This window comes from Oryctolagus cuniculus, chromosome 7, assembly GCF_051225735.1.
Source record: "Oryctolagus cuniculus isolate XC-2025 breed Fujian yellow rabbit chromosome 7, ASM5122573v1, whole genome shotgun sequence".
In the NCBI taxonomy this organism is placed as follows: Eukaryota; Metazoa; Chordata; class Mammalia; order Lagomorpha; family Leporidae; genus Oryctolagus; species Oryctolagus cuniculus.
In genome coordinates this window covers 139,862,596-139,874,789 of record NC_142873.1, presented here as the reverse complement: position 1 = coordinate 139,874,789, position 12,194 = coordinate 139,862,596, and the positions used below count along the sequence as shown (strand labels likewise).

Genomic DNA, 12,194 nt, shown 5'->3' with positions numbered 1-12,194 from the left:
TTGGGCCCGGGCTGTGGAGAGTGTTGAGGTAGTGAGCGCAGTGATGTCTAGAGTGGAAGGGAGTATGGTGGGTGGGCTCCCTCTACCCAGGCTGCCTGAGACTTTGTGCGCCAGAGTTCCATCCGAGCTCCCATCATTTTTGCATTTTTTAAAAGCCATTATGTGGATGCTGATGACTTCAGATCTGTCTCCTGCTCTAGCCTCTTCTCGTGGGAGCCCAGCTGCCAGCAGGCCAGCCCTGCCTGGTGACTCCCAGGCCCCGGAAACCCCAAGTCCACCTGCATCTGTTGTCGGTCCGTCCACCCCACCAGCTCAGCACACAGTGGCTCCCAGACAAGCCGCCTTCACGTGCCCGGGAACTTAGAACTTCAGCCCCATCCCGGGCCCGTCTGCAGCTCCATCTCCCTCCCAAGGGCATTCCAGTTGGGCTTCTCGCCTGGGAAGTCTCTGGATGGAGTCCCTGCCTAAAGCAACAGCTTCCCTTTCCTGCAGCCTTGCTTCCTCCCTTTGGACATCCCTCAGCCCCTTTCATGTTGGCAGCAAACGCCAGTCTTAAGCCCCTGCCACAGTCTGCTGCTGCAGGAGGGGAGGGGCTGGTCCTGGGCTGGGTGCTCGACTTGGTCCTCTTTTCTCTTGCACAGCTCTGGGCTCTTCCTCTTCATCTCTTCACCTCCCGGCTTCGGCATTACCACTCGCACATTCGCACCATCATTCTTTGCCTCTCTGGATTGCAGCAAACCTGGAGTCGCCTCTAGTGCACATTTGAGCCAGCCTCTGTCCCGCCTTTCCCTCTGTTGTGTCTCTCATCTGGTCCCTGTTGGCAACCCCAGCAGCCCCCTCCCATGCTGCTTGGAGGAAGAGGCAGGGAGCCCAAGAAGTCCTGGCTCTTCTCAGTGTGTGGTCAGTTCACCCACTTCTGAAAGCTGGGAGCCCCTTTAGGAACCACTTGGGTAGGGGCCAGCGCCGTGGCTCACTTGGTTAATCCTCCGCCTGCAGCGCCGGCATCCCATATGGGCGCCGGGTTCTAGTGCTGGTTGCTCCTCTTCCAGTCCAGCTCTCTGCTGTGGCCTGGGAAGGCAATGGAGGACGGCCTAAGTGTTTGGGCCCCTGCACCCGTATGGGAGACCAGGAAGAAGCACCTGGCTCCCAACTTTGGATCGGCGCAGTGCTGGCCATAGCGGCCATTTGGGGAGTGAACCAACGGAAGGAAGATCTTTGTCTCTCTCTCACTGTCTATGACTCTACCTGTCAAAAAAAAAAAAAAAAAAAAAAAACCACTTGGTTAAGTAAAGGGTGGTAGATGGCAGATTCCAAGTAAATGAAATTTTGTCTAAACACTGGACATGCAGACAGGGGCGTCACATAGACATTGCTTTTCCAGTCAGGGCACGGTTGGTGATTGTCTTGTGTGTAGATGATGCTTCTGAGCCTGTCTGCTCTTACCCGATCCTTACTCCTAAAGTGGCATTTATTTTTGTGCCATCTGGAGGGTTAGGGCCAGCAGAAGGGAGACTAGGAAAATAAGAATTTGGGGCTGGCGTCACGACTCAATAGGCTAATCCTCCCCCTGCGGCGCCGGCACCCCAGGTTCTAGTCCCGGTCTGGGCACCGGATTCTGTCCCGGTTGTTCCTCTTCCAGTCCAGCTCTCTGCTGTGGCCCGGGAGTGCAGTGGAGGATGGCCCAAGTCCTTGGGTCCTGCACCCGCATGGGAGACCAGGAGAAGCACCTAGCTCCTGGCTTCGGATTAGCACGGTGCACTGGCCGCAGTGCGCTGGCCACAGCGGCCATTGTGGGGTGAACTAACGGAAAAAGGAAGACCTTTCTCTCTGTCTCTCTCACTGTCCACTCTGCCTGTCAAAAACAAAATAAAACAAAAAAAGAAAAATAAGAATTGGGTCTAAGGCTGGTCTTGGAGCACTGAGCCCAAGCAGGAGAGGAGCCACTGGTTGGGGCTGCCAGAGCTGTTGTCACCAAAGTCTTTTTTCAATTTTTTTATTTTTATTTTTTAAAGATTTGAGAGAGTTACAGTGAGAGAGAGAGACAAAGTTCTTCCATCCGTTGGTTCAGTCCTCAAATGGCTGCAATTGCCGGAGCTGAGCCGATCCAAAGCCAGGAGCCTCCTCTGGGCCTCCCCTGCATGTGCAAGGGCCAGAGGACTTGGGCCATCTTCCACTGCTGTCCCTGGCCATTAGCAGAGAGCTGGATCAGAAGAGGAGCAGCTGGGACTAGAACCGGCACCTAGATGGGATGCTGGCACTGCAGGTGGTAGCTTTACCTGCTACACCACAGTGCCAGCCCTGTCCCTAAAATCTTGAGAGTCACTGGGTCAGGAAACCCTAGTTTGGTGGCAGGCGACAAAAGTGACACAGAGGAAGAAAGTCTTCCTCCTTCCACACAGACCACGCCTTGGCTTCAGTGCTTTGGGATTTATAGGCAGTGGAGACCTCCAGGGGAGGTTAGAGGGTGTGCCCTGAAGGTGGTGGAGAGAGGCTGCTTAGAAAGCCCCATTCTTGGGGCCGGCATTGTGCCACCTGCAACACTAGCATCCCATGTGAGTGCCCATTGGAGTCCCTGCTGCTCTGCCTCTGATCCAGCTCCCTGCTAATGCACCCGGGACAGCAGTGGAAGACGGCTCAAGTACTTGGGCCCCTGTACCTATGTGGGAGACCCAGATGGAATTCCTGGCTCCTGGCTTTGGCCTGTCCTAGCCCAAGCCCCTGGCTTCATTTTGTCCTTTATTCTTCTTTCTCTTCTTCCTCTGCCTCCTCCTCCTCCTCCACCTCCACCACCACCTTCTCCACTTCCTCCTCCTCCTCCTCCTTCTAAGATTAAAGATTTGTTCGAGAGAGTAATGGGTGGGTGGGATATCTTCCATCTGCTGGGCTCACTCCCCAGTTGGCCACATCAGCTTAGGTCTGGTCAGGCTAAAACCGGGAGCCTAGAACTCCGATCTGGTTTCCCATATGGGTGACAGTGGCCCCAGTACTTCTGCCTTCCCAGGCACACTAGCAGGAAGTTGGGTTGGAAGTGGAGCAGTCGGGGCTCGAGCTGGTGCTCATGTGGGATGCCAGCGCTGGACAAGTCAGGTTGACTTGCAGTGCACAGTGCTGGCCCATCCTGTCTGTCTTTTTCCTGTGGTACTCTGAGCATCTCTTAAAGCTAGTTGGATCCTGTTTTGGGATGGGGTGGTCTGATAAGTTAGTAAGTTATATTAAACTACTGCCAGACAATAAAAAAAGGAACTTGTTTTGGATTCTTCTGGCATCACCCACAGAATGGAGACGGGAGGAATGGCAATAAATGGTGGAGGCACAGTGAGGCCGCTGTAGTAGCTCGCAGTTGAAGTTTGCTCATCCACGTTCCCTCCCTTCTCCTCACTGAGTGGGACAGGGTAGGCAGCTCTTCGCCTTTAGACCCTACTGTCCTTGAAATCTGAGCAGGAGTTGACTGAGTGCACTATTTCCGAATTTGACTTGCTTTGTCCAGAATCCTTGGGAAACCTGTTTCTCCCTGAAGTTCCAGAGTACAGCACATACTGTAGCAGTGATTGGGATGCACTCATACTTCGTGTGTTGGGGACAAAGATGAGACCTGGGAGGGAACGAGGAGGAGGAAGCCCCAAGTCGTGTTCACATGTTTGCGTGGAACTTCTCCCCAGCAGTGGCTCCGATACTGACCAGACCCACGGGACTTGCCTTCCTGGGAGATGGGACAGAGGCCACAGACGACTTGTCCATGCTCTTGCTGTTAGCCATGGTTTGACCACAGGTAGAGCAGGCATAGAGGTCAGTTATGAAATATGGGGTCTACAAAAGCTGACCAGCCAGTCCAGGCATGAAGAACTTTGTTGTCCAAGAGGGTTCAATCTGGATAGCTGAAAGCTGGCCAGGGCCAGTGGGACTGAAAATGTGATACTAGGAAAAAATCCTGTGTGAGAGAGATGCCTCATGGACTGGCGCTCACCCCCCGGCAGCCCCCATGGCAGTATGAAGCAGGAATCTGACTTGCGGGGCCAACTTGCTCTTAGGTAGCAGGAACCGTCAGGTGAGAGTGGGGTATCCTGGGGTTGAGGTCTAGGGAGGGGCGGGGTGGGGCGGGACCTGGTAGTTACCTGATAGGAGGGAGCTAGCTTGGGGGCAGAGGAAGGGCCGAGGGAAGAAAGGAGAGCAACTCAGAAAGCGAGGGGGTGGGTGAGGAGGGAAGAGGAACAGAAATGAGAAGGAGCAAAGGAGCAGGCGGGGAAGAGGTCACCAAGATAAGAAGGTGGGAAAAGCTAAGAGGTAGAGAGGGACCAGCTGTCGTCCAATGAGTGAGGGAGGCAGACAGCCAGGCGAGGTGGGAATGGGGCAGGCAGAACTGGAGAGGCAAGAGCAGGAACTGGAGCAGGTTGGAGGGGCAGGTGAAGCTGGAAGAACAGGAGGCAGCTGCTGTGGTTTCCAAGTGAGACGTGGAGGGCGGGCTGCACTGCTTGGCTCAACCTTCTGTATCCGCCCTCTGTTCCATTCTGTGACCCGGACTCCGTAGTAACCACGGTCCAGGATTCTCAGGCTGCAGTGTCCAAGATGCGAGCCACCAGCTACGTGTGCCGACTGAGCCCTCCACATGTGATGAATCTGCATTGAGATGTGTTGTGCACGTGAAATAGACACCAGATTTTGTGGACTGGTATGAGAAAAGAAGGAAAAGATCTCCATATTTTTTATATAGGTTTCATCTTGGAATATCTTGAAATAATATTTTGGATATATTAGGCACAATAAAATATTTATTGAAGTGAATTTCACCTGCGGCTTTTTCCTTTTAGAATGTGGCTACTGGGAAAATGTAAATCATGCACTCCACTTGCATTTGCAGCTCACAGGCTGTTCCTCTTCTTGGCACTGTTCTAGGACGTTTGAAGTAGAAAGACCCCCGAAAGCCTCATTTTGTAGATCAGGCAGTTAAATCCCAGGGGCCTGTTCAAGAGCACCCGGCGAATGTAGCAACCCCTGGACCAGGACCCGGGACTGTCGATCCCGTCAGTGCAGTTTCCTCCGTGAGCTCGAGCTGGCCGGACACAGCCTGTGCTGCGCACAGCTACGAGGGCGGTCACCCTCCTGTAACCACGCGAGGAGTACGAGAGGTGGACCTGCTGCCCCACGCCTGCCTGCCTTCAGGGGCCTCGCTGTTGCTCTTGTAGGGAGGCTCCTTCACGATGGGCCACCAGGTGAAAGTGTGAGCAAACTTGACCCCTAGCAGCCTGTAGTTGATCCACGAGCCGGGACCCGGAAGGAAATACCTGCCTTTGGCGTGGGGTGAAGCAGAGGAGTCGCAGTCTTTATCTCCTATCATCCTAGTTTTCAGAACCTTTTCAGAGCTTATCTCATTGACACCTACAGGGAAGCTTTTGAGTGAAGATGCTGGGCCTGCTAAGGAGGGGAACTTGTCCCGGAGCCTGCGGTCTGATGAACTTGGAGCCGGAAGAGCAGAGGCCTCTCGCCCGGGCTTGCTGGCCGTTGGTCTGCTGCTCTTTCTCCTGCGGGATCCGGAGGCGGGTCACACTGCCATCAGGCACTCTTCCGCACCCAGGACTTTGTGATGCTGATTCACCCCCGGTTTCTGTAGGATCCTAGGGTGTGGGAGATGGACTTTGATACGGGCCTAGCACGTCTCATCCATAAGAACGCCCTATGTCAGGGCCGAAGTCTGCCCCCAGCACTGCCCACCCAAGAGTGCTGAATCTCCCAACTCAGTCCTCTTGGTCCTTGCCGGTGCTGCGTGTGCTTCTGCGAGGGCTCGGGCTCCACAGCCCTCTCCCGGACCTTGTCTTCAGTCCATGGCAAGCAGAGTTCCTACAGATGAACTCCATGAGACCGAAGCACCCAGGGTCAGGACTGCCTGCCTCTCCCGGGCCTCCCTCACGTGGCTGGTTTTACCCATCATCCCCTCCTAACGCCTTGGCTGCTGCCTCTTCCCACCTCTTCAGGTTCCTGCCCGCTCCTCCAAACCTGTCCATCCAGCCCTTCTGAAATCATGCTCCATGTTGACCAACACACCCCTCACCCCCCATAGTCTGTCTCTTACCCGCTTCTGTACCATTTGACCTTACTGAAGCCTAGCTTTTTCTGGCGGATCCTGTATCTTTGCTGGCCTTTCCGAAAGGAAGCTGCCCCTGGCTCCCAGCTCAGGTGCCTCTTGGCATGGAGGCAGGGTTGCTGTCCTCAGTGCCTGCTGCTGCCTGCAGAGCGTTGCTTCTGTTCCTTCCTATGCATTTGACCATGGGGCTGGCGTTGTGGCACAGAGTGGGGTAAGCTACGGCCTGCACTGCCAGAATCCTCTAGCTGGTTCGAGTTCTGGCTGTTCTACTTCTTATCTGGCTCCCTACTAATGCACCAAGGGCTTGGGCCCCCACACCCATGTGGGAGACCCATGTAGGCGACCCATGTGGGCTCCTGGCTACTGGCTTCTGGCTTTCGCCTGGCCCATCCATGGCCATTGCAGCCATCTGGAGAGTGAACCAGCAGATGGAAGAGCGCTCTCTCCCTCTCCCTCTCTTTCTATAACTCTTTCAAACAATAATTAAAAAAGGATCCAATAGCTATAAAGGGTCTGAGGGCCAGGCACGATTTGGGACTTTAGGTAGCTGACCGTAATTTCAGCCTCCCCCAACTCAGTGAGATAGTTTCGTTAGCATCCCCATTTTACAGTGGGGCTGTGGAGATTCAGGACAAGTTGCTTGAGTAGGAAAGCCCAGATTCCAACTCAGCTAGTTTGGGTCCAAGGCCTGAACTCTTAATACCACTCTACCATAAGGCCCTTTGGAAGTCCCTGTTCTTTCAATGCCTATGCCATTCATCTGTATCATAAAGAGTCTTCCGCTGGGGGACTGGCACTGTGGTGTAGCAGGTAAAGCTACCGCCTGCAGTGCCAGCATCCCATATTGGTGCCAGTTCGTGTCCCAACTGCTCCTCTTCCAACCCAGCTCCCTGCTAATGGCCAGGGAAAAGCAGCAGAAGATGGTCCAAGTGTTTGGGCCCCTGCCACCCACATGGGAGACCTAGAAGCAGCTCTTGGCTCCTGGTTTGGCCCAGCCCTGGCCATTGTGACTATCTGGGGAGTGAACCAGTGGATGGAAGTTCTCTCTGTCTCTGTCTCTCTCTCTGTCTCCCTCTCTCTCTGTAAGTATTTCAAATAAATAAATAAAATCTTAAAAACAATAGTATTCCCCCCGTGTCTGGGTCAGCTCTCACTTCCTGCATGTTCTGCAGTCATCCAAGACTTCCTCCCCTGTTGGCAGTCTTCCTCTACCCCCCAGCTCTTGCTGTCACCCTGGCTGACTCTGCATCCTGCAGAAGGGCTATGTGGAAGGCCATCTTTGATTTCATGGTTGTCTCTACCACTCCAGCTCGAACATATCTTGTTCTTGACTCCACCTGTGACAGCATGAATTCAACTAATTTAGACACCCATCTCTCTCCTGAGCTGAATATTTGCATAAACAACTACTGGTATCCCTTCTGGGGGATGACATATCCATTTAATTTCTCCAAGCCTGCTCTCCAGCCACCCACCCCTTCTTTTCCATCATTCGCCATCATCCACCTGGTTACTCAAGGCAGACATCCAGGAGTCACCCGAGCCTTCTTTCTCCTTCTACATTCAGCCCGTCACCAAATCATGTGAAATCGGTCTCTGAGATATCTATCATAAATCCTTCCGTTTCTCGCCATTCCTAATAATTACCGCCTTCATCCTGGCTGCCATCGCCCCCACCTGGCTGCTGTTGGTCCTCTTACTCGTGCTCCTGCAGCTACTCTTGGCTATCTTCAACCGAAGCTCCAAAGAAAACCGAGTCATGCCATTCGGCTTCTTGTGACAGGTGCATGATTTTGCACTTGCCTTGGGTCATGCACTGTTCACACACCAGCCACCTTGACCTCCCTTCAGTTCCTCCAACAAACTTCGCACAAGTAGTTCTCATTACTTCCAGAGCTCTTCCCCGCATTCACCACTCACACTCATCCTTCAGGTCTCACTTCAAGTCACCAAAATGCAGTCACTCCTGCCTCAACCTCGGGTATCGCCTGCTCCCACTGGTTCCCACAGAACACTCGTCGCAGTCTATTAGTCCTTGCTTATTTCTTAGTGTTTGTGCTGAGCACTGCTGGTCTTCCTTACAAGCTCTGGGTAGCTAGCGCCTTCCATGGAACCCATGTGCCCCAGGCTTCCCCTCTGTTAAGTTCCAACATGCTCATGCTTCGTACAAAGGCAATCCCAACCCCCTTGATCCATGCTCCTTCTAGGACTACAGTAATAGGACTATCAGAGATGTTGCCCATCTGTCAGTAGGGGATGGAGCCTGGGTGGGGTTCAGTGAGCGCAGAGCCTTCTGGGATTGTCACGGTGCCTCCACATGGAGTTTAATTCCCATGCGGCCATCATGGCATTTCCTCCTTCCTGGTCCCAGATAGGACACAGGTGCATCATGGGAAAGAAGGCAGGTAAGGGGATCAAGTTACTATGCAGGGCTGCAGGATTTGAACCCAGGCTCTCAGATATGGGATGCAGGTGTCCCAATTAGCATATTAACAACTGTGCCAAATGCTGGCCTCCAAACTCTATACCTCCCTTTTACGTCCTCTCCTCAGCCCTTGGAAACCACCATTCTATTTTCTGTTTTTATGGACTGTTCTAGGTACCTTATATACATGAGGTCCGGCAGGGTTGTCCTTTTCTGACTTGTTTATTCTGTTTAGCATAACATCCTCAGGTTTCATCCATGTGACAACATGTGTCAGAATTCCCTTTTTATGGCTATGTACTATTACACAGTATGTTTAGACCACATTTTATATAGCCACTCATCCACGGATGGACATGGATGGCTCCTTCTACCTTTTGGATGTTTTCAGTAATACTGCCATGTCTACACAGCTCTCTTCATGACCCTAACTTTAATTCCTTCGGACATACTCTGGAGCACAGAATTGTTGGATAATATGGTAATTTCATTTTTAATTTTTTGAGGCACAACCATATGGTTTTCCACACCTGCTGCACCATTTTACATTCCCACAGCCAGGACACAAGACTTCCAATTTCCCTACCTCCTTGCCAGCATTTGTTATTTTCTGTTTTTTTTTTTTGATAGCAGCCATTCTAATGGCTGTGAAGTGGTATCTCATTGTGGTGTTGATTGGCATTTCCCTCGTAATTAGTGATGATGACGATCTTTACACACCCCTGTTGGCTACTGGTGTATTTTATTGGGAAAATGACTTCTTTTGTAGGAGTTCTGTATGTTTTGGAGGGTTCATAGTCCTTCCTGATCTTGGACATTAACCCCTTAGCAGAGACACGATTGGAAATATTTTCTCCCATTCCACAGGTGGCCCTTTTCACTCTGTTGTCTTTTGGTGCACACAGAAGTTTTACATTTTGATATAGTCTAATCGATGCACTTGTTTTCTTTTGCTGCTGGTATGTTTGGTGTCATAGCCAGGAGTTCATTATGAAATCTAATGTCATGAAGAGGTCCCCTGTGTCTTCTGGCAAGGCTTTTATAGTTTTAGGTGTTACACTAGGGTCCTTGATTCATTCCGAGCTGAGTTTTGTGGGTGGTGGGAATTCTCAGCAGGTGGCATTGGCAACACGACACAGCTAAAAGCGACTCGCACTTCTCCACTCTTGGACTGTGGCCCGAAACGTTCTCTTTCCTCTTCACCTTCCCCAACACTCACCCTTAGCCATGAAAGAAGCCATAAAGAATGTAAGAAAACCAATGCAAAAATTTATATTTTATTTGAATTCAAAAAATTTAAAATTGCTTTCAAATTCAGGAAAGTACCATAATGCAGGACCCCAGGGGGAAGCCTCACAGACAGAGACAGATAAATTAAATGCATATACTGCAGACAAGCCGGGGGAGGTGTAGATTACATATTTACAGCACTTGATGTTTTCTGAAAACCATATTTATACATTTTATTACATTTACAAAAAAAGGCTTCCACTACCGTTTACCTACAATAATGAAAAAAAATGTACACCTTTTTTTTCTTTTTTGGTACTGTACAAACTTTGTATAATAAAAATATATCTCTGTACAAAAGATTTTTTTGTTCATTTTTGTTTTACTTTTTTTTTCTCATGGGATGGCGGTGGTGGGCCTATGGCGTGATCGGCAGGGGAGGGGCTTGTTCTGCCCTGCTCCTTTCCCAGCCTCTGCAGGTGGCGAGAAATGCCGGGGGGGGGGGGGGCGCACAGCAGAGTGCGGGGCCCCAGCAGCAAGTGCTCCTTGGGCATCTCTTGGACTTGACAAGGAGACACAAGGATCGAGAGGTGGGGGGCGGGGGGCGGAGAGGGAGTCCACAGGTGGTCTGAGTGAGAGTACGAAGCTGGAGGGCAGCAGCCGGAGAGCTTCCTGCGCGTGTGTCCAGGGAAGGAGAGAGGCGAGAGTGTGGGTGCCTGGCTTGGTCCTCTCCCACCGACCCAGAGATGCTGCATCCCAGCGTGGGTGCGGGCAGGAAGGGGGCTCCCGCCCTTGTCTGTCTCCACTGTATCTGCTGGAAGCTAATGTGTCACTTCACTAGGGCCGTCTCAACAGCAGAGCCCGTGTCCCCACCTCTCCAGTCCCACAGGACCCGAGGCCAGGCACGTCACACAGGCACAGGTGTGGACGCCTACCGGGACCTTCCCAAGGACAGAGCAGGTGGCTTCCCGGCAGTCCTCGTGGGGAATTCATGGCTGAGCCATGCACACAAAACTGTGAGAATCAAGCAAAGCCACTTGCAAGCGGCGGCACAGAGGTGACTTCCCTCCTCCCAATCTTTTGATTCAGGAGCTCCCGTGTCCTTGGTTGGCTGTGGGCAGGGGCTGCTGGGAGCCAAGGGACCAGCACCGGCTCCAGGAGGCCTGGGGTCCTGGGTCCTTGTCCTGATGCTGCCCACGTGCCGACAGCAGAACCCAGATAGGACACACGGGTCCCCGGCCCGGCCTGCCAGAGCTGGCAGAGTGCTCCTGTGGGGATTCATCCACTCCTCCCTGTGTTTGCTCTAGACCTGGGTGTCGGGCAGCTGGTGTAGCGGGGTCAGACCCATCAGCATTTGTACTGACTCCTCACTTCCTGACCTTTCCTCGCCTGTACCTGCTGGTGGACCGGAAGTAACCGCTGAGAAGCATCAGGCAGAGCAGAGGAGCCGTCATTCGCTGGGTCCTGCGGCAGGCTGGCTCCTCTGTCCTGCCCGGGGCCTCCCGGCTGCCTCCGGACCTGGCGTCCCCGTCTAGACTACAGTCTCCTCTTCCGTCGGCTGACAGATCTGAGCTTGGGATCTTGGCAGATTCCTGCCCTGTCTCCCCCAGGCTCCCCCTTCTCCCATGCTGCCCAGGACCCAAATGACTTTTTAATTCCTTGGGTTCAGAACTCAAGGCAATGATGTTTGGAAAAAAATAAATTCCTTTCCAAGCTGCTTCTGAAGATTCCCCCCTTGCCCCCGGGGCCATCTTGCTGTCCCTGTCCGCCCACAGACCCTGGCTGCCGAGTGCCGGCCAGCAAGGGATGGATCTCGGTACTGCATTCACCAGGTTCTCACATGTGGGACGCCGGAGGCCACGTTGGGTCAGAAGCTGATCGTGCCCCTCCCCCCAGCCCCCGCCTCTTCTCTGTGTCTCTGGGAGCAGGGATGGGCATCCTTGCCACACACATCTCTTTTTATCTTTTATGGCCTCTTCCATGCGATGCAAGTCAAGGGGAGGAGCGTGTGTGTGTGCTCAGTCCCACACACACACACACACACACGCACATCCACAAACTGCTTTGCTTGTTTTCAACCCATAAACTCCCTTCCTCTGTCTGCAGCCCGGCTTCCTTGACTGTCCGCAGCCAGGGCACGGCGGGAGCCCCTCTCCAGGGTGGCAGACGCAGAAGGTGGCAGGGCGAGGGCCCGAGTCCCAGCAGTGGCAGACACAGGTGGAGAGACGGACGGAGATGGGGGACTGGGCGCTGTGCTCAGGGGGCTCCTTCCTGCCCCCCGGGGAGCTGGGGACAAAAAGACCACAGCAAGGTTTGCACAAGGAGAGCGGGGTGGAGGAGGAGCTGGGGAGCAGAAGGCAAGAGCAAGGAGGCAGGGCCAAGGAGATGGTGGTGGTGGGGGGGGAAGAACAGGCAAACATCGGCTGTCTCTCTCCTCAGCTCTGCTTTTCGGTCTCCGCCAAT

The 12,194-nt window shown here is 53.1% G+C and overlaps 1 protein-coding gene across 6 annotated transcripts in view; it reads right to left on the bottom strand.

The window, feature by feature from the left end:
- Positions 1-585: 585 nt before the first annotated feature.
- CSMD2 (CUB and Sushi multiple domains 2) overlaps positions 586-12,194 on the bottom strand; it is a 624,779-nt gene continuing 613,170 nt past the window's right edge. For all 6 annotated transcript variants that reach the window (XM_051832047.3, XM_051832045.3, XM_051832046.3 and 3 more), the window contains one exon: positions 586-12,017. The gene's annotated coding sequence lies outside the window, so the exon portion shown is untranslated. The remainder of the gene's footprint in view (positions 12,018-12,194) is intronic.